We start from the raw sequence: 27,643 nt of genomic DNA, 5'->3' as shown, positions 1-27,643 counted from the left end.
GTTTCGTATCCTCATGCAACAGTATACTACTCTCGGCACTAAACTTCATGGAATTATTTTGCAGCAAAAGTTAAAACATAAAAAAGGGGGACCTGTGGGAAGCAGTCAGCCTTGAGAGCAGGTAAGGACATGCCAGGCATGCGGCCGCCGCTCGAAGGGACTGTCCCTACTTGTTCCCCTCCTTGTTCCATTCCATGGGAGATAAATCACCAGGGCCCAGAGATCAGAAAGAATGTAAAATGAGACAAACAAAGCTGTCTCCCCCCTGCACATGCAGGTTATTTTTGATGATTCTGGGTTTATGGGTTTTCTCCCAGGGAAGTTAACCTTGAGCCGAGACAGTCTGTAGATAATGTAAACCACCATCTGGCAACCTTCCTTTTTCTAGTCTATATTATCTGCAACTGTAGCATAATAAAATTTGCCTTGCAACCGTCAGTTGTCTTGGTCCTTCTGACCCCATTCGTCGGTGCTACTTCAGTTCCTTACCCCTTCCCTTCTGACCCTGGGCGGTGAGATCCTCTTTCTCCGGCTGGTCCGCGGCACACATGAATATATGGTTTTGTCTTGCTGTACTGCACCTGTGCTGTCTAGTAACAGATGTTTTGTCTGCTAGTAGCGTTCTGGATTATGTCTCTCCACAGCGCTGAGGCAGTGCACCTATTCTGTAGTTGCAGCTCATGCCTGAATGTATCCTAGCTGACAAATTATTGATTAATAAGAACTTGAATTTCTGAAAGATTTGTACTGTTAACCAAAATCTGAGCAAGGAGTCTCAAATGTAATTCTTAGCCAGAATTACATGTTAATGAACCATTTAACAGTGTGAATCAAGGAACATCAGTGTAAGGATTTCTTTTAATTTATTTTTTACCTGCTTGAAATATCAGTTAAAGTTTGCCAGCTTGGTTGCAGATGAACGGACGTTTGAAGTTCACCAAACTACTTAATGTGGGATAGGATAATAGACTTCCAGCGCCCTCAAGGCTGTGACCTTGCAGCCATTTTACATAGCACATCCTCCTCCTATAGGGATGAACCTTTCCCTGGCCCGAAAAGTAGCAGCTCTGTTGAAGCTTTGCTTATTGTAACAGGCTTTTGTTTCCAGGTTACATGTCTGTGGAAGACTTAATTCTGCATAGAGATATAGATATTACTGGAAACTAATTGTTTTCTCTATTATACTCTGATTTATCAAAAAAGTAAAACATTTAAATTGTGCTACATAAATTCAGAAGTTGTCTTGCAATCTTTAAACAATAAATGAATGAGTTGCCCTTAAAAAAAAAAAAGAATTAAGCAGTTAGGCTTTGTGGGCCTTATACAGTTTCTGTAACTTCTACGCTTTTTTCTTCAGCAACCTTTCTAAACGTGAGAACCATTATTAGCTCACAGTCCCACAGATCCAGGCTGAGAGCCTGATTTGATTTGTGGCCATTTTTTGCCGATTTCTGCTCTGCGTCCTTACTGATGCAGAGGAGGGGGACCATGTTTGAGTAATCACTTCTTTGAATCAACTATTGGTCTTCTGGGGCTTGTCCTTACTCTCCTACAGTCTCTAATCAACATGGCGTCCAGAGAAATCTTGTTAAAACATAAGTGAGATCATGTCACTTAAGTCTCTTCAATGGCTCCTTCACAGGAAAAGCAAAGTCCTCAAAGTGCGTCCACAGCCCTAGAAATGTGGGCCTCTGTTTCCTGTCTGACTGTTTCCTTCTCCTCTCCACTTTGCTCCCTCTGTTTTCCACACACTGACATCCTTTCTGCTCCTTGGATACTCCAAACCCACTCTTGCCTCATTGCCTTTCCATCTGACTGTTCCCTCTGCTTGTACTATTCACTTCCCAGATATGCACCTTGCTCCCTCTCACAACCTTAAGTTCCCTCTTATATTTTATCTTCCCCAGAAAGCCCTCATCGACCACTTAGTTTCAGATTGCAGCCTCCTCCTACCAGCTAACAATCTCCATCTCCCTTCCCTGCTTGCTGTTTTTCTCCAACACTTACCTGATATACTATTCTATCCATTTATTTAATTTTTATTTACATATTTATACTTATGATTTTTTTTTTTTTTTTTTTTTTTTTTTTGCGGTACGCAGGCCTCTCACTGTTGTGGCCTCTCCCATTGTGGAGCACAGGCTCCGGACACACAGGCTCAGCGGCCATGGCTCACGGGGCTAGCCGCTCCGCGGCATGTGGGATCTACCAGGACCGGGGCACGAACCCGTGTCCCCTGCATCGGCAGGGGGAATTTCAACCACTGTGCCACCAGGGAAGCCCTATACTTACGATTTTATATTTGCTTATTTACTTTTCTCTCCCCTCTCAGCTCAAGAGAGACTATATTCATCTGTGTTAATCACTGCTGTGTTTCCTGAACATGCCTATAAATCATACTGAAGAATGGTGCCTGAAATTTGGTAAGGGATCAATCAATTTTCTTGGCTGGATGAAGAAATGTGTTCATAAATTAATGAACAGATCTTCGGGGCTTCTGACTTGAGGACTAATGGGAAGAGGATGGCAAATGGTTGGGACAGGGTACTGCAAGAAGTAATATTTGGAGTACTCTGATAGCTATCCTAACAGATAAGATTGTGTTCATTTAAGTAGTTTTAATGAGAGAGCTGGGAACTAGGGACACACAGCATTAAGGTTTTTATAATGCATTCTGTAGAGTTCTTTTTAAGTCTGTACAAATATCATTGAAAATATATGCATACATATACACCGCTGTTACTTTACTTAGTGCTTTACGAGAGCCCCTCAAGGAAGGGGTAGTAGCAACTCTCAGCATCCTTCCTTTATGATGAGCTTAATTTATTCAAAGTTACATCATAATTTATTTGTAACTGTGAAACTAGACTTAGTTATTTAATAGACCCTCCCTTGAAACGTATGACATTAATAAAACCAACAAAACTTTGTTCTGTTTCCAATGATAGACACACTACAGACTCAATTATGGGCCATCCAGTTTAATGAAGGGAAGAAGTGATTTAACAAATATAGAGCAAACAGAATATGAAGTTTTATCCTCCATTAATATTAGTAATGGATAGTGTGGGCTCCAATGCCTTCAAGATAGCGTGAGACCATCATCTCTGTGTCATGGGCAGGGGGATGTTCAGCCAGGATGTCTTTCACTGTCACTGAGAAAAATTTCCATAGTATATAATGATACCTACTGAAACTGATATGGGGCATTTGGGTAATAAGGAATCCATTAGCATATTTTTCCGGAAGCGTTGACTACAAAATGAAGACAGTAGATTTGGACACTTTCAGCCATGAAGAAGTTGTTTGGATATTCATCTTTATGCCTAGTGAAATAAGCTTATTTCATCTCTGCAGCTTCCCGTATACCATTTTCCCACCTCTGTTTTATGTTTGGCAAGACTTTTAGAAATTGAAAGTCAAGTTAAAAAGTGAGTGACAACTTAAATGATATATGGAATATTTTGCTGACTTACAAGAGCATGCAGAATTAAATATGACCCAGTTCAAATGTTTATTTTAACGTGTATGTTGAGGTGGAGTTTTCAAGGTGCCAGAAAACGAGAATTCACCTTCCAGTGTGTGTTACCAGTTCTGTTCATTGCACAGAATCATCTTCATAAAACATACTGTTTTCTATGTACCTGGTATATATCTCAATTAGTTTGAAGAATTTCTCAGATACCTCTTAATATGTAGTGCTCCAATTCCAATCTTGCCATGCCCTGTACCAGTGACACAGCACACAGGAGTTTTGTTTCTCTTTATTTCTCTGGGTTGTTCAGAACCCAATGAAAGAACAATGGAATGGGATCCAAGAGATCAGGGTTCGTGTCCCAGATTTACCATAAAATAATTGTGTCCTCTTGGGAAAATTATAGTCATTCTAGGTCCCTTTTCTTTACTTTGACAGAGCTGCACTAGATGACCCCAAATAATATAGCACTCTTTCAGTAGTAGCTTAGATGTCATTGGTATTCTGAAACAAAGGAAGACAATGACACATGGAGCTGTGCAACATCTCTGTAACTCTGTTGTCTTAGAGTTGCCTCCATTTTACAGATGATAAGATGACTGTGCATAGAAGTAGATGTTTGGAACCAGCGGTTCCAAAGTAAGTGGAGGTAAACCACAAATTTCCTTCCTTCCTGAAGCTCACTTAGCCAAAACATAGGCTTCTGAATATTAAGCTGTAAAGCATATTATCAGTACATTTTAAAAGAAGCTATTCTTCTAGAATTTCCAATTAATAGCAGGAGGTTTTGAAATTATTAAAAGATCATTTAATTTTGTGAGATTTACGGTTCTATTTTCCTGTCAGGCAAGTTGTATTAGTGCCAGACAATCATCTGAGCTTCTGGATGCTTCTCTGAACCTCTTGAAGTTTTCTTCTTGCTATCTGAAATTCATGCCAGATAAGCCTTTTTCTAGAGCGTATGTACAGACTTGTGTATTTTTATATAGGAAAGCGATGCAGTGAGTCAAGTCGGGGGTTCAGCCCTCATTCTCAGAGTGGTATTGAGCTCCTGGTGAAATATCATCATCATTTCGTCAGAATCGAAAAGCAGTTATCTCAGGTGTATAATCCCATTAACTAGTTATACATTTACGTATGACACATGTATTCATTGTACCTACGAGGTGTGTTCTCTCTGGGAAGTACAAAGCTCTTAGAGACATAGGTTGTTCATTTTTTGGTTTCCCACAAATATTGTGACCCTTTGAGCAGGAAGGTCTATATTTTACTAACATCTAGAACCAGCAGTTAACACGGTGTCTAAGATGTAGTCAATAAATATGAAATAGATAAATGAACACATTTTTATGTAAGGGCCAGGACATGGACAAATAGAAATTTTTCATTTTCAGTCACAAAGCAACAACAGACATAAAAATGATACAGACAACAAGTGCTACGGTCGTTCAAAGAAGGCATAGAACAGATAGAAGGATCTCCTCTATGGCACAGGGAACTATACTCAATATTTTGTAATAACATCTGTATGGGGCACCTGCTCCCCACCAGGCCCTATGACAGGTGCTTACATACTTTCCCTCTCCCCCATCCTATGGGGAAAGTACCTCTGCTATAGATTTAACATTTGCCTCCCCCAAAATCCATATGTTGAAATCCTAACCCCCAAAGTGATGGTATCAGGAGGTGTGGCATTTGGGAGGTGATAAGGTCATGAGGGTAGAGCCCTCATGCACAAAATTAGTGCCCTCATAAAAGAGACCCCGCAGAGGTCCCTCGACTTTTCTGCCATGGGAGGTTACAGAGAAAACACGCCAACTGTGACCCAGGAAGAGGATACTCACCGGACTGTGAATCTGCTCGCACCCTGATCTTAGACTTCCAACCTCCAGAACTATGAGAAATAAACTTCTGTTGTTCATAAGCTACCCAGACTCTGGTATTTTGTTATAGCAGCCCAAATGGATTACGATAACCTCTGTCCTTCGGTTTCAGACCCAGAAACTCAACACTGTAGAGGTTAGGAGGACTCTAAAGCCACTCAACCAGGCAGAGGCAGATTTGAAATTTAAGTCTCCAATTCCACATGTAAGTCTATCAGACCCTGTCTCCAGACATGATGTCATGAACAAGAGCTAATGCAACAAAGAGTTTACATGCAGCAAAACAATTAGCAAACAAAGTAAGAATATAGTAGACCGACTGTTTTGGTCACCCAATAGCCATTCACCACTCTTCCAGTTGAACAGAAGCCATGCCCCGTGGGCACATTCAGCCCTGCTGTTTTCACTTCCCAGATTTGAGGGGTAGGAAATTATTATCCCTCCTGGCCATCAGCACCCTGACCTCTACCACCCACCGGGCCAGCTTCAAGAACAGCTGGATCCACCTGTTCAAATGAAACAGGTCTGCTCTCTGTGGTGTTGGCTTCTAGTTCAAGCAGCTCTCCCCACATGATAGCAAAGCTGGCTCCCAGCGGTTGCAAGCATGAATCCTACCAGCCTAGCAGTCCCAAAGCTCCAGTTAAAAGTCCTAGGCTGATTCCAATTTGATCTGCTCTGGACATTTTCTTTAGAACCTAGAAGGCTGCCAGACAAAACACAGGATGCCCGCCTCGTTAAAGCTGAACTTCAGATAAACAGTAATTTTTTTTATAGAAGTATGTTGCATGCAATGTTGAAGACACCCTAAAAAGTCGTGGTTTTCACCTAAGGTTCAGCTTTAACTGAGCGCCCCGTGTGGGCTTTGCCGGCTGTGGTGGGCGCCGAGCGGGGTCGGCGGGGACGGGGGTGTGGGGGTGGGGTGGGGGTGGGGGGACTGTGGCCCGAGCCGTGTTGCACACCCAGCCCACAGCGTGCAGGGAGAGAGGGGCAGCCTCGTCTCCGCTGCAGGAGCTGAGACGGGGAGAAGGGGAGCGCCCCAAAAGGAAACCAGCTGCCCCTCCCAGGAGAGAGGAGATGGCTGTTCAGCAGCCAGAAACAGCAGAGGAGCCCGAGCACCGAAGCGGCGGCCTCTGAGGACGCGGCGCACATATTTCAGGTGGGCGAGCGGCACGCGGGCCGGTCCGTGGGAAAGAGGGGAGCCCGCGCCGGCCCCTCCGCCTCCCGAGCCTGTGCGTTTCCCTAAAAGAGCAGCAGCTGTGCAAACTGACGGTTCACAGTTGTGATAAATCTCCTTAGGAAAGCACTTCGATTAAAGTCACATCTAACTAGAACGCAAGAAGTCACCCCTGAACAAATCAATTGCGAGAGGGGCAGCTCTGGGCGCGCACCCACCCCGCTGCTGTTTTGCTTTCCCCGCAGGACGAGGGCCGCTCACTGGGTCGCGGGGACAGCGCGCTGTCTCAGCTGGGGAAGAGGCGCTTTCTCAGGACACATGCAAAACCCAAAGTGTGAAAGGAGGCCTTTATTCCATTCCTTTGGGGGATTTCTTAATGATGTAAAGCCCAACTTGGTTTCAGATCTGCCTGTCGTTTCCGTGACAGGACCTTCCTGGGGGGTCCACCAGCAGCGGGGTGGCCAGGCGCCACAGGGCTGTGCTCTCCTTCCCAAGCCAGTTCATCTCCATCTGTAGCATTTTCAGAGAAACTCTCGGATAGGTTTTCTCCAACAGGTTCTTTTTCCTTCACTTTATGAAGTCATTCTCCTGCACAAAATGAACGGCCTGAAGACATCACTGAGCCTCTTTTTCTCCCAGGGTCAGGGCCAGCACGGCCCCCAGACCACAGGGGCGCAGGACCTCACAATGGGCTTCAGGCCTTCCCCTCCCCTCCCGCCCCTCCCACCCTGCCCTACCCCTCCCCTCCTCCCCTGCAGAAATCACATCCCTTTCTCCAGACTCCCCACTTCAGCTTGAATTCCAGCAGATCTTTACCCTGCCAGTTAGTAATTCAGGACTAATTAGGTGATTGCTTTCATTTATGGTTGCAGTTGGGGCGGGGGGGGGGGGGATGAAATGGCTTTGCCCCTATTCTTGTTGGAAAAATAAATCACACCCACTGTCACTTGAGATCTTATTTTTGCCCCCAATCAAGCAAATTAGCAGCGTGGTTCATTTTCCCAGCATTCACTCCTGAACAGACGGCAGTGCCCTGGAACGTGGCTTAGAGCTGTGTGGTCAGTGCAATTGTTTGGGGCTGTTTGTGCCGACAATGACAGGAGACGCCTGCCTCCCAAAAGTAGAGTGGCCCTTGTCTTGATTAGGCCAACGAGCTGCCCGGAGCGCTGCCCGCCCGGCTTCTGAGGAAGATGTACTCCGCCATCTAGTGGACATGGGGGCTCACTGCAGTGTGCTCTCTCTCCCGCCTTTCCTTCTGGCCGGTAAGGACAAGCAATAATGCTTCTTGTAAATTCCTAAAAATAGGGAGGTCTCATTATATCACCAGGAGTGAAATGTTTGCCTCAACGTCTGTAATGAAAGTGCAACCCCATGCTTGCACAACGTCTGTCTTGTCAGTAGCCCTCTTTCATCCCGATGTTTAGGTCCAAGACAGGATCGTCATTGTCTGAGCAATGGCTATCTCTGTGAAGCTGGGTAATTCTTCCCTGTCCCAAGTAGTGTGGGAGGAGACAGTGAGCACCTTCAGAGGCGCCTTCATCTCTGCAGCCTCGCCATCACTCCTCATCTCGCCCACAGCAAGCCCGATTCCAAAGTGCACAGGGTAGAGGCGTTCGAAAGTTGGCTTGTTCAACCAGGGGCATTGCCACTTCCCAGCCGGAGCCACAAACACACCCACATCCTAAGACTCTTTTCACTCTTGGCGTTGAGGAGGTGCCCACTCTGTCCCCTGACTACACGCAAGTCAGTGTCTTTTTCCTTTCCGCTCATTCTACCTACATGAAGAGCACGTTGATCTCCCCAGTTTTAACACAGGAACCATGATTTTCTTGGGTTTTGTGTACTGGGGAGGGGGGGAAGAGATTGGGAGAGAGAGCAAGTACATCCCAATATGGAAGGGCTTGGGGCCGTGGTTCTCAACCAGGGGCAATTTTGCACCCAGGAGACATTTGAAAGTGTCTTGGGACACTTTGGATGGTCACAGCTTACGCGAGGCTAAATGTTCTTCCATCACAGGACAGGCCCACAGCAAAGAAGCATCCAACCCCACCCAGCAGTCGTGCTGAGGCTGAGAAAGCCTGGTTTAGGCTCTCAGATATCACCCTCCAGCAAGCCGGTGAGAGCACTGATTGTCCTCAAATGGGCCACACTGCAGAGGCTGTGGATAGATAATTCATCCTCTCCCAAGTCAGTACTGACCACCGTTTTTCTTCTTTTAGACTCTTCCATTTTAAACATAATTTAGCTGTCTCTTTTTTGCCCCTCTGCTCTGCTGGGAAGAGAAAGGATTGGAAAGGGAGAGGGGAAGGTGACAGAAAAGGGGGATTAGAGGCCTCACCTGTTTCTCCTGGAGAAGCTGGGCACATTCCTCCCTCACAAGCTTTGTGACACAGCAGGGTACAATTAAAAGCACAACAATTTGCTTGTTATTCAAGTCAGGCATTAGTCTGGGTAATGGCATGCTTGGTAGAGAGATGGACTTCCTTGTTTGGAGCTAAGCACAGGACTAGCTGAATTCTCCATGGAGAAATCTTGATTTGTTCAGGTCTTTCATGTTTTCTACAGAGAAGGGATTATGTCTTCCTAAAGAGGGGCCTTGCTTAAAAAGCTACAAAAGTATAAGAAAAGGATTTAGGGCAGAGGGGGCTGTGGTTACGTAGCTGAGGGGTACAGGGAATTTCAGAGCCAAGGATTATTTAAAGCCATAAAGTTAAAAAAATAATTGGTTTAGGGACTCCCCTGGTGGTGCAGTTGTTAAGAATCCACCTGCCAGTGCAGGGGACATCGGTTCGAGCCCTGGTCCGGGAAGATCCCACATGCCACGGAGCAACTAAGCCCGTGCGCCACAACTACGGAGCTTGCACTCTAGAGCCCGCGAGCTACAACTACTGAGCCCAAGTGTCACAACTACTGAAGCCCACGCGCCTAAAGCCCGTGCTCTGCAACAAGAGAAGCCACCCAATGAGAAGCCCGCGAACCGCAACGAAGAGTAGCCCCCGCTCACCGCAACTAGAGAAAGCCCGCGCGCAGCAGCAAAGACCTAAGGCAGGCAAAAATAAAAATAAATAATTTTTTTTAATTTATTAAAAAAATTAGTTTAGCACTACTGCATCCGTGCTGGCGAGTACGCTGTAAAGGCAATTAAGCATGAGCTAAAATTCATTTTACTTTGGCTAATTACTGCATGGATCCAGGAGAGGGAGCGGCAAGAAAACATGCCCCCTCCCTGGCAATCAGGGAGGACGTTGGTTTTGGTTTCTTTGCCTTATAGGCACGCTTATTAGTTGGGGTGCCCAGAATCCAGCCATCACAAGGGCCTTATTAGTTAAAACACAGGAAAATTGTTCTCTCAAGGCAGAACAGTGAATGCTCTGCTGTCCCAGTGACCAAGCAGAAGCCACTACTAGTTTTAACTCCATCAATTATTGTTAGCCAGAGAGGACATGACATACACAGTCCAGACTTCACCCATGTGCCTGCTGAGCCTGGGTCAGGGGCTCTCAACCCAGAGCAACTCTGCCCCCCTCCCCCCAGCTCCCCGCCCCCCGGACAATTGACAAGTTCAGGAGGCATTTCTGCTGTCACAGCTGGGGAAGGACTGCTGGCGTCCGCTGGGCAGAGGCCAGGGATACTGTAGGAGCATCCCACAATGCCCAGGACAGCCCACAGCAAAGAATTATCGGACACAAAATGTCACCAGTGGCAAAAGTAAGAGGTCCTGGTGTAGACAGAGGCAATTTCCTCTCCTTGAGTAGGTGAAGGTCTTCAGAATCTCCACTTCCTCAAATACATAATGGACAAGTCATCAGATGACCATATTTCATGCTAACACGCTTTTCTTCCCCCTTTTCTACACTGGGTATTCATTCTCCCACTTCAGGAAATCGAGTGACACTAAGAAAAACTTGCCCTGGAAGGATGGTCCGCGGGGGCGAACCGACACCCAAGTCGCTGCCTGCCCTCTCCTTCTCCGATTCACACACACACAGCCAAGAGAAAAGACAGCGAGCTTCTCTGCAATCCCCTGGTTCGGAGTTTTGAGAAGTTTTATTCCCTTCTCTGAGATTACCCATTCTTCCCTGCATGAAGCATGTTCAGCGAAGTCATTTGTCCTGCAGCTTTACAGGAGTTCAGATCCCGCAGCAGTGAGATATCAATTTCCTCCCTGGAGAATGAGGACTCCCCCTGAGGGAGGTTAATGCTCAGGACAGGAGCATCCCTGGAGCTGGTGACAGCCAAGGGGCTGTGACTCAGGACTGTCCCAGGCAGGCCATCAACTCTCTGGGAGAGCCTCAAGGATGTACTTAGCCTCCCTTTACAGGAGGTGAGGAGGGCAGAGTGCTGCAGACGGGAGCGGGGCGGCCACACCCAGACTAAACCCTAGCTGGCACCCTGCAAGAGACAGAAAACCTCTCTCCTCAGGTCCCACCAGCCCTGCTCTCCCCTTCTGTGCACCCCTTTCAAATGCGTTTTCCTGCGTTGCCCCCTCCCATTCAATCCGTTCTAGGTACAGCAGTCAGGGTGATCCTGGTGAGTCCCAAGTCAGATCGTGTTGCTCAGAGCTCAAAACCCTTCAGAGGCTCCCATCTGGATTCGAACAAAAGCAGTCTTCTCCCCCTCTCCCCCTCCCCATTCCTCTCTCTCTCTGTCTCTCTGTCTCTGTCTCTCTGTCTCTCTGACACACACACACACACACACACACACACACACACACACACACACCGTCCCTCCCCTTCCCTCAAGCCCTTCCAGACACACTGGCACGCTGACCTTGGCTGTTCCTAGCAGCTCCCTCCCCATAGCCTCCTGCACTTACTATTCTCTCTGCCTAGAATGTTCTTTCTCTCCATAACTACAGGGGCTGCTCTCTCCGGTCTGTCCACATGTCCCCTTCAAATTAGGGCAGCCCTCTTTCCCTTTGATGCTTTATTGTTCCCGTAACCTACATCATCTGGTAACATGCTAAAAACTTCCATGCTTTTATTTGCGGGTCCTTCCCTACCCCACCTCTCACTCCCAGATTGCAAGGATCTCTGTATAATTTTTTCACAGCCGTCTATCTCGAGGACCAAGTACAGTGCCCGGCTCCAGCAAGCACTCAGATATTCGCTAAAGAAATTAGGAAATGGACCAGGCTACTTAGCTTCAGAAGCTCTTTCATGGAAGTTCCCATCCCCTCCGTACCAGTTCTCAGCTAGTTGACTGAAGACTAGCACCCTGACAATGAGGCAGCTCTAAACTGTGAACGACAAAAATATTTACTGTGTCTCCGAGGGGCACTTTTGTTTGGTATTTTATTTTTTAAATAATTTTGTAAATTAATTGTTAAATTTATTTATTTATTTATTTATTTTTGGCTGTGTTGGGTCTTCGTTGCTGTGCGCGGGCTTTCTCTAGTTGCGGCGAGCGGGGGCTACTCCTCGTCGCGGTGTGCGGGCTTCTCACAGTGGTGGCTTCTCTTGTTGCGGAGCACGGGCTCTAGGTGCATGCAGTTCAGTAGTTGTGGCACACGGGCTTCAGTAGCTGTGGCTCGCAGGCTCTAGAGTGCAGGCTCAGTAGTTGTGGTGCACGGGCTTAGTTGTTCCGCGGCATGTGGGATCTTCTCGGACCAGGGCTCGAACCCGTGTCTCCTGCATTGGCAGGCGGATTCTTAACCACTGCGCCACCAGGGAAGTCCATGTTTGGTTTTTATTTGTAGTGAAATGCACATAAAATTGTATCATCGTATCACTTATGAGTGTAGAGTTTAGACACGTTCAGGACATTCACGTTGTGCGGCAGCCAAACTCCAGAACTCTTTTCTTCTGGAAAAACTGGAACTCTCTGCCCTCCAGCAACCGCTACCCCCAGCCCCTGGCACCCACCATTCGACTTTCTGTCCGTATGAACTTGACCACTCTAGGTGCCTCATACAAGTGGAATTGACAGCATTTGTCTTTCTGTGACTGGTAGATTAGCATCATGTCCTCAAGATTCATCCATGTTGTAGCCTGTGTCAGAACTTCCTCTTCAAGGCTGAATAATATTCTGTTGTGTATATACCCCGTTTTGCTCATCTATTCATCTGTCAGTGGGCAGTTGGGTTCCTTCCACATTTTAGTTATTGTGAACAATGCTGCTATGAACAGAGGTATACAAAGTATCTTGCAAAACCTGCTTTCAGTTATGTTGGGTATATACCCAGAAGTGGAATTGGACCATATGGTAATCCTACTTTTAATTTTGAGGAACCACCATGATATTTTGCACAATGGCTGTACCATTTTACATTCTCACCAGTAGTGCACAGGGTTCCAATTTCCTACATCCTCATTAACCCTTGTTATTTTTTGTTTTCACAGTAGCCACCCTAATGTGTGTAAGGTGGTATCTCACTGTAGTCTTGACTTGTACTCTCCTAATGATCGCTGATGCTGAGCATCTTTTGAGGTGTTTATGGGCCATTTATGTATCTTCTTAGCAGAAATGTCTAATCAAGTCCTTTGCCCGTTTTCTAGCCAGGTTGTTTGCTTTGTGGTTGAGTTTTAGGAGTTCTCTGTACACTCTAGATATTAATCCCTTATCAGATATGTGATTTCCAAACATCTCCTCTCATTCTGCGATTGCCCTTTTCCTCTGTTGATAGGGTCTGGATGCACAGATTTTTTAAAATTTTCATGAAGTCCAATTTCTCTATTTTCCTTTTGTTGCCTGTGCCTTCGGTGTCATATTCAAGAAATCATTGCCAAAATCTAATGCCATTAAACTTTGGGGCACTTGTGCTTTTTAAAAGACCTTTTAATGACAAGTTCCCCAGTTTGGGGAGTTCAGAGCCCTGAAACCTAACTATAAGTGTTCCCAATGCAGAAAGTACATAAGAACCAGAGTGCTTAATCAACATTTCTGTTGGCAAGCGAGGTCCCAAGGAGCCTGTGGAAGCACAGCAGAAGTAACATGGAGGAATTTTAGGCATGTTCTCTGCCACCTTAGTTTCCTCCCTCTTTCTCCATATATCCCTCCCATTTTTCATTCCTTCCTTCCTTTCAGATAACATGTCTGGGGAAGGATATGGTGAGGAAAATGCTTTTACCTCACTCCCCTATAACAACACTGACCACCCCATGAGCCTTGGAGAAACAATTTGCCTAATTTGGAGAGAAAAACTCCATTCAAGCCCTGCTGGGATGCACGTTCAAATCTGCGTGACCACAAAACCCACGTTCATGGACCCACTTGCCTCTATTGCTTTTTTAAGCTATAGGAATGCTGGATGAGGAATGTTGTCTGTTATTAACTAGCAAAACACGATCCCCCTTTGAGCCTTCATGTCATTATCTATAAGATGAAAATGGACAAGAACATCTCCAGTGTTACTTTTGAAATTTTCAGTGCTATCTTACATGAAAATAACATGAAGACACAGAAGCAAACCTGCCTTATTCCCCCTTATGCCTTGACTTCTTGGCCTGCAGAGAGGCTTCCAAGACCCTCCTTGGACGATCCAGGGTTCAGCCCAGCACTGAGCTAGACGACCATGGGCTCCCCTTCCGTGAGTGAGTCTTTGCATGACTATTTTGGGTTTCTTTCCCTAGACTCCCATTTCTTAAACGTTTAACAGGAGAGCCAGTCACAGATCTCCCTTTCACCCGAGGGCTGGCAGGTCACGAGGTCGCCAATATTTGTTTTATGTACTGCTAAGAGATTAAGGGGCAGTATAATTTCAGAGAAAAGTTAGGTTCTCTGGAAGTCAGGAACCCCAGCATCCTGCCCTTAAACACTCGAATGACCTTGAGCAATGAAAGGTCCCCAGACCTTCATTTCTCATCTTCAAATGAGAAGACAAATTGGACAACATCACTGTTTCCTGAAGTGTGGTGTGGACACCGCTGTGGAAAGTAAGCAATAGGTAGAAACAAGTTAGGTGCTTTTATCTTATGTATATATCTATAAATACTTAAATAGCCTCTCAGCTCTACAGTATCTTAGCTATTATTGCTACAGCAAGGCTGAAGTCGGTGACACACACACAAGCAAGACCCAATGCTAGTACATGCGGTGAAGGTATCGCACCTTCAGGAATTGTCCTTTCCACCCAAACTGTCCAGAAAGATTGACACCGATGAAATGGATCGCTATTGTGGATCCTCATGTACCAAATTCCCATGAGCTTTGCTGAGAAGACCTCAGCAGTGCATCAAAGCATCCCTTTGATGCAATGTGAATAAGGTTTAAAAAAGTTATTAATGTGGTTAGTAACTGACTGCAGTTTGGGAAATCCTACACTTGATTTCTTGGCTTCTTCCACGTCTAGCTGTCTTTGACGTGTGACGTGCTTAGACAAAAGTCAGTGTGCTCTCTTCAGGTCAGTCTTAATCTATAACCTGTGTTATACATGTGCCTCATTAAGGACAAATTTCTAGTTCCAGATGGGGAATTTGGAGCGGGCTCTTTTTTCTCTAAATGAATGGGGCTCTACTCCAAGAACACAGACTTCACATATATGGGTATAAACACATACATACACCAGTCAAGTCACTTTCTATCCCTCTATTCACTGTTTAGGCCCTGAAGGTATTGTTTACAGCCGGACACTTGGCTTGCAGGGAAGAATCTCATCCACCTGAGATCTTAGGCCCAGTGCCTCCAATCCCCTCCTCTCTTTCTGTTAAATTTCTGCAAAGGCAGGAAGTACCAGAGTGATGCAGAGGTTGGCTGGAAGGTTGAGAAGAGGCCACAAAGATGTAAGGCTTAGGATGACCCTGAAGAACAGATGGGGTTTGGGCAGTCGGCATGGAAGCTAGAGAAAATTCCAACTGGGCAAGGAAGGAGTGGGCACTATAAATGGGGGACAGGGAAAAGACTGGAACACAGGGTTTGGACTGGGAAGTAAAGAGGATGCTATAAGGCAGGTTCGAGGGGTGGGTTAGAGAGAGCATGATGGCCTGCTAAATCTTTTAAGCTCCACTCTGTGCCACTCACGTGCTACAAAAGGATTTATTTCAGTGTGAGGTAAGATGTAAGTGCTACTTTAAGAATTTAACTGAACCAAAATGACCTGGGGACCAGGATGCCAGTCTACTGTTCTAGGTACCGTTCTCCTGGGGAAAAAAGCCAACGTACAATGGTGCATTTGTCTGTTTGGGCTGCCATAATAGAATACTAGAGACTGGAGGCTTAAACAACAGAAATTTCCTTTCTCGCAGTTCTGGAATTCTGCAGTCTAAAATCAAGATGCCAGCAGAGTTGCTTCCTTCTGAGGCCTATCTTCCTGGCTTGCAGACAGCTGCCTTCTCACTGAGTCCTCACATGGTCTTACCTGTGTGTGTGCATGGACAGAGAGAGGCCGCTGATGTCTCTATCTTCTTATAAGGACACGAGTCCAGTCTGATTAGGGCTTCACCATTATGACTTTATTTAACCTTAATTACCTCCTTAAAGACCCTATTTCCTAATACAGTCACATTAGAGGTGAGGGCTTTAACTCAGGAATTGGCGAGGGCGGGGCGTTTCTGCCCTATGTGAGAGGGCTGGGAATGGCACAGAGCACATCCCGCTGAAGGCTGTGCCTGTGCTGCCCTTCCCACCTTTTCCAGTGGTAAGATATAGGCAGAGAGGGAAGAGCGTTCTAGAACAGGCTTCATGACTTGCTTCAGTTCAAACCTATTCAAACCCAAGGACAAGCATTCACTCTTATGGACCAGCACAGCTTACCAGATTTTCAGGGGTTGGGGGAGAGTTTAAAGCCCAAATAAAGTGTTAATTTCTCGTTGGCCGGGGCCACAAGCCGCCCACACAGTGTGGGCAGGTAGCTCCCTCAGCATCCAAACTCCCTCTGTGGGGAAATGAAACCCCCGGGGTCATTTGGAGGAAAGGTGCAGTTTCAATACACCCATACAAAGGGAGTAGAGTCATAAGATTTATTACTTTCAAAAATAGATAACTAATGAGAACCTACTGTATAGCACAGGGAACTCTACTCAATGCCCTGTGGTGGCCTAAATGAGAAAGAAATCTAAAAAGGAGGGGATATACGTACACGTGTAACTGATTCACTCTGCTGTACAGCAGAGACTAACGCAACACTGTAAAGCAGCTGTGCTCCAACAAAAATTAATTTTAAAAAAATGATTTCTTACTTATATATCCCAGAAGCAAAGGGACACAGTGAGCCGGGGGAAGGGCAGTCTTCCACCCCAGGTCACAAGCCAGCAGGAGATAGAGCAGGGTAGCAAGCACCTAGTCCTTACAAGGTGATTGGGGCAGAGGCTACTAACTTTTCACAGGCTTAACTCTAAGTGGTTATTTTTTTTTTAACATCTTTATTGGAGTATAATTGCTTTACAATGGTGTGTTAGTTTCTGCTTTATAACAAAGTGAATCAGTTATACATATACATATGTTCCCATATCTCTTCTCTCTTGCGTCTCCCTCCCGCCCTCCCTATCCCACCCCTCTAGAGGGTCACAAAGCCCCGAGCTGATCTCCCTGTGCTATGCGGCTGCTTCCCACTAGCTAGTTTACGTTTGGTAGTGTATATACGTCCATGCCACTCTCTCACTTTGTCACAGCTTACCCTTCCCCCTCCCCATATCCTCAAGTCCATTCTCTAGTAGGTTTGTGTCTTTATTCCTGTCTTACCCCTACGTTCTTCATGACCTTCTTTTTTTTTCCCTTAGATTCCATATATATGTGTTAGCATACGGTATTTGTTTTTCTCTTTCTGACTTACTTCACACTGTATGACAGACTCTAGGTCCATCCACCTCACTACAAATAACTCCATTTCGTTTCTTTTTATGGCTGAGTAATATTCCATTGTATATATGTGCCACATCTTCTTTATCCATTCATCTGTTGATGGACACTTAGGTTGCTTCCATGTCTTGGCTATTGTAAATAGAGCTGCAATGAACATTTTGGTACATGACTCTTTTTGAATTATGGTTTTCTCAGGGTATATGCCCAGTAGTGGGATTGCTGGGTCGTATGGTAGTTCTATCTGTAGTTTTTTAAGGAACCTCCATACTGTTCTCCATAGTGGCTGTATCAATTTACATTAAAAAATTTTATTTTATACCCGCTTAGCTCTAAATGTTTTTAAACTTTTATTTATTTATGTTTTCTGGCCACACAGTGTGGCATGCAGAACTTCCCTGACCAGGGGTCAAACCCATGCCCGCTGCAGTGGAAGCTCAGAGTCTTAACCACTGGACCATCAGGGAAGCCCACTCAGTGGTTATATTAAAAGGTTCCACCAGGGAAGGCAAAGCAGGAACCTGTGGGGATACCCTAAACCTATCTAAAAGTCCAGACTCTGAACTTTTGGTGTTAGTAGGGTCACCATACTGTAAAATGCCTAGGCAGCCACTCAGAAAAACAAAATCGTTTTCCTCAAAGTTGTTTTCCTCATCACCCCTTTCTAGTTTTGACCCTCTTGCATTATGATCCCAGCTAGGACAGCAGGTGACATGACGCAGCTGCAGGAAGGGCTTGGGGAAAAAAGCTCAGTGAGGGCAGCCTGGAGTGGAGTAAGATAGATCCTGGGTGAAATCCCAGCTTCACCACTAGCTGTGTGACCTTGGGCAAGTGACCTCACCTCTCTGAGCTTCCATTAAAAAAAATTTCCATTATCAAAAATTTTAAACAGAAAAATAGAAAGAGAATACAATGAACACTTATACATCCGCCCAGATTCAACAAGTCTAAACTCTGCCATATTTGCTTCAACTAAGCCACTTTAAAGTAAATTACAAACGCTAAGGACCATCGTCCCTAAATACTTTAGCATTTGTGTCCAACGAAAGAGAACATTTCCCCCCATAACCACAAAACTATTACGCCTCAATAAAACAGTTCCCTGGGGCTTCCCTGGTGGTCCGGTGGTAAAGAATCCACCTTCCAATGCAGGGGACTCGGGTTCGATCCCTGGTCAGGGAACGAAGATCCCACATGCTGCAGGGCAACTAAGTCCACGTGCCACAACTACTGAGCTCCCACGCCTCAACTAGAGAGCCCGTGTGCCGCAAACTACAAAGCCCACACACCCTGGAACCCACGCGCCACAACTAGGGAGAGAAAATCCGCACGCCACAACTAGAGAGAAGCCCGAGCCCGCACGCTGCAACAAAAGATCCCGCATTGCCACAACTAAGACCTGACGCAGCCAAGAAAATAAATAAATATTAAAAAAACAATTCCCTTATATATATATATTATTTAATATTCTGGCCACATTGAAATTTCCGCAACTGTTCCCAAATTATATTTTACAGATGGTCCATTCACACCAAGATCCAATCAGAGACCTTGCATTGCATTTGGTCATTATGGATCTTAAATCACTGAGTTTCCATTCTGCTCATCTGCAAAATGGGAAAAGAATAATACATACCTCACAGGGTACACAAATTAGACATAATACATGTTAAGGGGTTAGGCTAGTGCATCCAAAAATGTACACTATTATTATTAGCTTCCTTACTGGACTTGCTCTGCTCAAGGCAGCAGTGCATTGGGATGGAGTGTCTTGAGATGTCAGTAGCATGGGCTAGAGATAATGAGGCAACAGGTCCCAGCATCCTCAGGGATGTAGACCCACAAGCTGCATTTTGCCCAGCCCTGGCCTGGGGATGGAGGGAACCAGTCTCACCTTGACCACCTTCAGCACCCCCGATTCCTGGTCCAGCCCATGCTCCCCCTGGAAGCTCTGCTCCCTCAGGAACTGCTCCACAGCCTGCACAGTCTCCAACACCTCTTTTTTCCACTTCTGGCTGGGATGCAGGCAGTGAGCCACGAAGGAGTTCAGCCTGGAAGCTGGGGTGACAAAGAGCTTCGGGGGCACTGCCATCTCTGTCTTGAGAGTACCACTGGTGGCTAGATATATACCCACACACCTACCCAGCTCCTGGCACACACACTCTTCTTTAAGGGGACTCCTCCTCAGCTGACCTCCAGCACCCTGTGGAATAAAGGACCAGAGTGCAGAGGAAACAAGGGGTGTCTGGCTGACCAGGGGATCCTCTTCCTGGAGGCCATTCACTGCAGCTGGGGTATCGAGGGACACTGGGTGAAACCACATTAACAGGCGGGGCTTTTAGTCACCCTTTCTGCTGTAGGTTTCATTTCTCACCTCTTAATTTTCCTTTTACAACTTGGAAACTGAAACTGGCTTGAGGATGGCTCTGGGAAAGGCAACTCCCCCAGGAGATGGGAGCTGGATGGTATCCACCAATCCCATCCCCACAACCTTGTCACCCAAAACAGGCTCAGTAAGAGCAGGCACTCGCTGGAGGTTGGGCTGAACAGTGGGAATTCTAGGGTTCCGCAGAACAAACTCTGGAATTCCAGTCTGCCCTTTGCCAGACTCTTAACCTCTCTGACCCTCACAGAAATAATCCTTAAAATGGGTTTAAGAATAATACCTACCCCATAGGTTGTGTGGATTAAGCAAGAGACCATTTAGCAGAGAAAACATTAAGTAAATGCAAGTATTGTTATTCGTTCACTGGACATCTATTGAGTGCTGGCTGGGTGCCAGACATTGTGCTAAGAAGACAATGTAAGACGTGGTTCCTGCCCCAGGGGCTCCCAGAGCAGTGGGGGAGACGCAGGAGACACAGAGAGTCCAGTGTCCTGTGTACTAGGAGAAAAGAGGGCACAGAAACTTGGTGGAAATTCAGGCAGAAGAGTTTCTTTGGGGTCACCTGTGGTGTCAGTGAACACCTGCTTGAGATGAGTCTTAAAAGACTGGGAACGCGGCCAGGAGACAGAGGGCACAAGACAGGATAAGGCTGAGAAGTGTGAATCATCCTGGTATGTGCCAGGACTCGGCTGTCAGATCCACGTTGGCATGGAGGGCAGGGAGGGGAGAGGTGAGAGCTGTGCCTGGACAGGTGGGCAGGGATTGAAACTCGGAATGCCATTCATTCATTCATTCAACAAACATTTGTTGCGTGCCTGCTATGTGCCAGGCAGGTGTCCTGGGGATACGGCAGTGAATAGGCAAAATTCTCGGACTGCAGAGAGCTAACCCTCTAATGGTGGAGACAGATAATAAACAGGATAAATAAGTAACATTATAATAATTAAGACGGTGATAAGTGCTAATCAGGAAAATAAAGCAGGGAAAGAGGTTAAAAGATACTGACTACGTGTGTGGGGGGGGTGAGAAGTGGCAATGTTCAGGGGTTCAGTCTCAAGAAAGGTGGCTAGGGAAGGTCTGAAAAGGAGACATTTGAGCAAAGACATGAAGGAGGCGAAGAGTGAGCGGTATGTATGTCAGAGGGAAGAATGAGAGAAAGTGGGACTTCCCTGGTGGTCCAGTGGGTAAGATTCCACTCTCCCAATGCAGGGGGCCCAGGTTCGATCCCCGATCGGGGAACTAAATTCCACACGCATGCCGCAGCTAAGAGTCTGTATGCGGCAACTAAGAAGTCCACACGCCCCAACGAAAGATCCCGTGTGCCGTGACTGAGAGCCGGCTCAGCCAAAAATTAAAAAAAAATAAAATAAATTAAAAAAATTAAAGAAGAATGGGAGAAGGAACAGCAAGTGCAAAGGCCCTGTGGCGGCAGTATGCCTGGTGGGATTGAGGAATAGCAGTGTGACTGGAATGGAATGATCAAAGGGGGAGAGTGGGAGGGGATGAGGTTTGAGTACAAGTGTAGGGGGCAAATTGTGTAGGATCTTGAAGACTACTAAGACTTTGGCTTTTACTCTGATTGAAATGGGGAACCACTGGGGAGTTCCAAGCAGAAGAGGGACATGGATGGACTTTCATTTTAACGGTATCACACTGGCTGTTCGTGGGAAGATTGGATTAAAAGCAGAGGGTGGGGAGTGGAGGTGAGAGCAGAAGCAGGAATTCAGTTAAGAAGCTACTACAACAGTCCAGGCAAGAGATGTGGCGCCTTGGATCAGAATGGTAGCAGTGAAAGGTAGGGAGAAGTGGTATGATTCAATTTTCTTATTATGGAAAATTTCAAACAGGAACAAAAGTAGAATAATACAATGAACCTCCATGTACCATCCCCCATCTTCAACAATTATCAACCTGTAGACAGTTTTTTAAATGTTTATTCAGGTCTTCTGCCCATTTTTATTTTTATTGGCCACCCGGCACGCGGGATCTTAGTTCCCCAACCAGGGATTGAACCCATGCCCCCTGCAGTAGAAGCACAGAGTCCTAACCACTGGACCACCAGGGAAGTCCCAACCTACAGACAATCTTGTTTCAATGATATCTCCATCCACATCTCCCCTCCTGTATTATTTGGAAGTGAATCCCAGACCTCATATCATTTCACTGGCTATATTTTGAGTATAAACAGGTCTTGCTAAAGGATAGAGTGTGATGTGAGAGAAAAATTAGAGTCAAGGACCACTCTAAGGCTTTTGGCCTTAGCACTGGAAGGATGGAATTGTCCTTAACTGAGAAGGGAAAGACTGGGCCAGGGCACAGTGTAGGCATGAAGGTCGGGAGCTCGGCTTTGGAAGCAAACTTGAGTGTCTAGTGAGAGAGATCCAAGTTGGCTAGGGAGTTGCATATTTGAGTCTGGATTTCAGGGACGAAGTCTGGGGTTGAGATACAAATTACCAGCATAGATATATTTAAAGCCATGAGGCTGGATGGGTTCACCAAGGGAGTGAGTATAGAGCAAGACAAGAAAAGGACCAGTGACTGGGCCCTGAAACACTTAATAGTATTAAGTGATTGGGGAGAGGCAAGCATCCGGCAAACAAGAATGCGAAGGAGTAGCCAGGGAGGTGGAAGAAAAATCAGCAGTGTGTTTTGATAGCCAAGTGGAAACATTGTTCTAGGAAAGAGAAAGTGATCCACTGGGTCACATATCAGGTGAATCTGCGCTGACTTTGTCCTGAGGGCAGTGGCAAATCAGAGGAGCGACCAGAGGTGAAATGACCATTCTGGAAAGATTGGTCTGGCTGCTTCTGTGGGGAGGATGGATTGCAGGGGCCAGGGGTAGATATGTAGGGAAACGTGTCAGGACACTGTACAGTGATCCAGGTGAGAGGGAAGGTGACCCGGACTTGGCCGGAGAAGGGATGGGATTCTAGGTCTACCTTGGGGGGAGGGTGAACAGGACTTGGTGACTACAGGTAGGAGGTGAGGGAAAAGACAGGATGGCTATCAGCTCTCTGGCTTGGGTACCTGGGTAATGGATGGAGGGTACTGTTAACAAAGGGAGGAGGATAAAAGGAGGAGTGGGAAGTGGGGAGGTCTACAAGGGTAGCTGTTTAAGCCAGAGAGCTTAAAAAAGTTGTCCACATTGCCTAATGCTTCCGATAAGTTCAGGAATATAGGTCTGAGAAGCACCCAAGAGGCTACTGGTGATCATTGTGGGTGAAATGTAAGGGAGAGCTGGGAGCAGAAGCCAGATTTTAGGTGCGGGGTTGAAGAGTAAGTTGGGTGAGGAGGATGGAGACCAGGAGTGTAGATAACACTTTCAAGAACTTTGTCGTGAAAGGGAGGAGAAAGACCAGGTGTTAGCTGGAGGAAGTGGTGGGGTGGAGGGTGTTTGTTGTCTTAAATACCATTTGGGGGAAAAAAAAAACCCTCAATCATGACACGTTTCAATTTAAACTTTCCAACTGGCTAACCCCAAACGGAAAGAATCACATTTTTAATTACATAAATTCTAAAAGTCTCCATATTTTCAAAGTTTGGTAGTGCCTGGTCCTTAAACAGTCCTATATTATAACTGTTTAAAGAGCAGTGGCAATTTCGCAAACCAAAGTCAACAATAAAGTGAGATTCCAAACATTTGTCCTATGTTTATAATGACAGATAATGAGCTTCAAGGCAATATAAAAGTTATTCAAACAAACGTTATTCAAACATTCAGACCTTACGTCTTAGTTTAAAACTTTTTTTGAAGTATAATTGATTTACAACACTATATCGGTTTCAGGTGTACAACATAGTTATTCAATATTTTTACAGGTTGTACTCCATTTGAAGTTATTATAGGCACTTCCCTGGTGATCCAGTGGTAAAGAATCTGCCTTCCAATTCAGGGGACACAGGTCTGATCCCTGGTCGGGGAACTAAGATCCTACAGGCGGCAGGGCAACTAAGCCCGCGTGCCACAACTACTGAGCCCATGTGCCCTGAAGCATGCAGGCCACAACTAGAGAGAAACCTCCACACCCCAACGAAGAGCCCACGTCCTGCAATGAAAGATCCCGCACGCCTCAGTGAAGATCCTGCGTCTCGCAACTAAGACCCAATGCAGCCAAAAATAAATTAAATAAATAATAAACCTTTGAAAAACTAAAGTTATTATAATATATTGGCTCTATTCCCTGTGCTGTACAATATGTCCTTGTAGCTTATCTATTTTATACACAGTAGTTTGTACCTCTTAATCCCGTCCTCCTATTTTGCCTCTCCCCACTGGTAGCCACCACTTTGCTCAATAGACTTTACATATTAGTTTTGATTCATTTCATTATTCATTTTCATGAGATATCTGGGAGTTCAGCAGCTTTCAAGATTTCGAAAGGGGGAATTCCCTGGCAGTCCAGCGGTTGGGACTCTGGGCTTTCACTGCCAGGGACCAGGGTTCAATCCCTGGTCTGGTATTTAGGAACCTGCAGGCCTTGCAGAGTGGCCAAAATAAGGAAAAAAAAAAACGATTTAAAAAGGGAACATGGGGCTTCCCTGGTGGCGCAGTGTTTAGGAGTCCGCCTGCCGATGCAGGGGACATGGGTTCGTGCCCCGGTCTGGGAAGATCCTACACGCCGCTGAGCGGCTAGGCCCGTGAGCCATGGCCGCTGAGACTGCGCGTCCGGAGCCTGTGCTCTGCAACAGGAGAGGCCACAACAGTGAGAGGTCCGCGTACCGCAAAAAAAAAAAAAAAAAAAAAAAAAGGGAACATGCAGTCGATTGTGTATTGGTTTTATGGTTTGTAGAAATGCCACGTAGTTGGGCACATTTCTATGGCGGTGGGGGAAGAGCTAGTAGTTAGGAAGGGTGTGGGCTGGGTTTTAGGAAGAGGAAGATACATAAAGATGGGTTTTCTCTTAGCTTGTGTTCCTCCAAATGCAGAGCCTGAGACAAGGAGTTGCATGAGACTTGTTTTGGGAAATGATCCCAAGGGACAGGTGTGGGGGATTGAGAAGGAGGAAAAAACAGTCCAAGAAATATCATGAAATTGATCACTACTGTGGGCAGCTGAGCTTTGATCCCACTGGGGACCCTCTAAGGAGCAATGCAGAACGTGCCTCAAAATTATCCACCTGAGAGGTGGAGGAGGGGAGTATGCACTCGCTGCACTCACTGGTTGCTGTCTTTCAATGCGCCAAGGCTTACCCCCTGGGGTGTTAACTCCCTGGAACTTCCATATTTGCTCAGAATTACTTGGAAGGCTTGTTAAGACACAGATTGCTGAGTCCCACTACCAGAGAACCTAACTCAGGTAATTCTGGGCTAGTTGCTGAGAAGTTTTATTTCAAAGAGGTTCCAGATGATGTTGATTCTGCTGGTCTGGGGTCCTTACTTTTGAGAATCAATAACTTAGAGGTTTGAGCTTTGAAAGGTGACAACATGGGGGAGAAGGAAAGTTGACTCAAAGTCATGGAGTTGTGAGCCAGCATTCAGTGTTCTGGAATTGCAAGTGTTTGGCCACGTCTGGTATGTTCTGAGAGTGACGAGGAGAGACTGAGAGGTCAGCAAGAGCTAAATGGTCAAGAACCCTGAATGCCAAGCAAAGGAACTTCAACTTGATTCTGTAGGTAATAGGAGCCATTGGAGAATTTTAAGCAGGGGAGGATTCTGTTTCTATTTATGCTTCAGAAAGAGCACAGTGGTCTGGGTAGAAAGGGGTGAGCTAGGGGGACATGACCATAGAAGTCTACAAAATGAACAGCCTGATCTTGGCACTCGTGGGGATGTGGGGCCTCTCTTAACGAGCATGATGGTGTCACAATCCTTGATGTGCAGTCTGAGAAGCTATTGATTCCACAGTTTCTGGCCCCGGAACCTGACTATCTGATCCTCCATGTAAGGTCCTCCAGCCTCTTCAATCTTCTCTTTCAAGTCGTGGATGGAGTCATCAGGGTCAATGGTGTAAGGCTTGCCCTGGCCACTGGAGTCCTTCATGAAGACCTGGATCTCAGGGGGGAAGGTCTCCAGCACCTGGAGGCTCCTGAAAGGAGAGACAGTGGTGTCCACTGGGGCCACATGTCCTCTTGTTTTCATAGTTTTGCCTTTCCCAGAATGTCATATGGTTGGAATCATCCAGTGTGTAGTCTTTTCAGACTGGTTTCTTTCAACTAGCAATATGAATTTAAGCTTCTTCCATGGCTTTTCATACATCACCACTCACAGTAACAAATTATTTTTTTCTTGTGATGAGAGCTTTTAAGATCTACTCTCTTAGCAACTTTCAAATACACAGCAATATTGTTAGCTATAGTCACTACATTATACATGACATCCCCAGGACTTATTTATCTTATAACTTGAAGTTTGTACCTTTGGTCCACCTTCAGCTATTTCACCCACCTCCCACCTCTGGCAACCAGTCTATTCTATGTATCTGTGAGTTGTTTCTTCTTTGCTTTTAAAGATTCCACATATAAGTGATCTCATACAGTATTTATGTTTCGCCCTCTGACTTAATGCACTTAGCATAATGCCCTCAAGGTCTATCTGTGTTGTCACAAATGGCAGATTTCCTTCTTTTCATGTGGCTGAATAAAATTCCATTATCTATCTATCTATCTATATCTATCTATCTATCTATCTATATCTATATGTCACATTTTCTTTATCCATTCACCTGTTGGACACTTAGTTGTTTCCTAGTCTTGATTTGCCTATTTTATTTTATTTTTTTACACACACTGCATGACATGCGGGCCTTAATTCCCTGACCAGGGATCAAACCCATGCCCCCTGCAGTGGAAGTGTGGAGTCTTAACCACTGGACCACCAGGGAAGTCCCCTGCTTTGCCAATTTTAGAATCAGGTTATTTGTTTTGGTTTGTTTGTTTGTTTGTTTTTTGCTATGGAGTTGTTTGAATTCCTTATAGATTTTGGATATTAACCTCTTATCATACATGTGGTTTGCAAATATTTTTTCCCATTCCTAGGTTGCCTTTTCATTTTGTTGATTGTTTCTTTTGCTCTGCAGGAGCTTTTTAGTTTGATGTAGTCCCATTGGTTGCTTTTTGTTTTTGTTGCTTGTGGTTTTGTTGTCATACCCAAAAAATCATCACCAAGACCAATGTTAAAGAGCTTTCTCTTTATGTTCTCTTCTAGGAGTTTTACAGTTTCAGGTCTTACATTTAAGTCTTTAATCCATTTCAAGTTAATTTCTACAAATGGTGTAAGATAGGGGTCCACTTTCTTTGTTTTGCATGTGGATATCCAGTTTTCCCAACACCATTTACTGAAGAGACTATCTTTTCCCTGTTGAGTATTCTTGGATCCCTGTCAGTTAGTTGCCTGTATGTGTGTGGATTTATTTCTCGGCTCTTGATTCTGTTGCATTGGTGTATGTGTCTGTTTTCATGCCAGTACCATACTATTTTGATTACTCTAGCTTTGTAGTATAATTTGAAATCAGGAAAAGTGTTGCCTCCAGCTTTGTTCTTCTTTCTCAGGATTGCTGTGGCTTTTGAAGTCTATTGCAGTTCCATACCAATTTTAGGATTGTTCTTCCTATTTATATAAAAAATGTCATTGGAATTTTGATAGGGATTGCACTGGATCTGTAGATTGCTTTAGGTTGTATGGACATATACTCTCTGCGTGAGATGTGCATGTAAATGATTTGCCTAAGACTTATTAAAGCAAAACAAAAAAAGTCAAAGAAACTGCTACATTAGAAAATACTAAACATGTAGAGTATGGGCGGCTGGTGTGTGCTCGGGATGACCCAGCCCCCTCCAGGCCAGAGAGGTGGGTGGGAAGCAGCAATTACAACAGACAAGGATGACCCTCCCTGTTTACCCCTCCCTCTGGGCCCATTTTCTTCCGGGCTGCATCGTTTAAACTCAAAACACACTTTTAATATAGGGCCCTTGTAGCCATCTTGTTGTGCTACTCTTCACAACCCATGAGCAGGGTCACAGGAAACTGTAAACAGGTCTGGCTTTCCATGTTAC

The 27,643-nt window shown here is 45.5% G+C and overlaps 1 protein-coding gene across 1 annotated transcript in view; it reads right to left on the bottom strand.

Moving 5' to 3' along the window:
* Positions 1–17,334: 17,334 nt before the first annotated feature.
* Positions 17,335–27,643, bottom strand: part of LOC149749737 (UDP-N-acetylglucosamine--peptide N-acetylglucosaminyltransferase 110 kDa subunit-like) — a 78,086-nt gene continuing 67,777 nt past the window's right edge. The window contains exon 8 of the mRNA XM_089908499.1: positions 17,335–25,677. The gene's annotated coding sequence lies outside the window, so the exon portion shown is untranslated. The remainder of the gene's footprint in view (positions 25,678–27,643) is intronic.

The sequence above is a fragment of the Delphinapterus leucas genome, chromosome 3 (assembly GCF_059928025.1).
Source record: "Delphinapterus leucas isolate spDelLeu-1000000601 "Yukka" chromosome 3, BTC_Dleu_Yukka2, whole genome shotgun sequence".
NCBI classification, from domain to species: Eukaryota; Metazoa; Chordata; class Mammalia; order Artiodactyla; family Monodontidae; genus Delphinapterus; species Delphinapterus leucas.
Note: the sequence above shows the minus strand (reverse complement) of the source record. Positions and strands in the feature narration are given on the sequence as shown.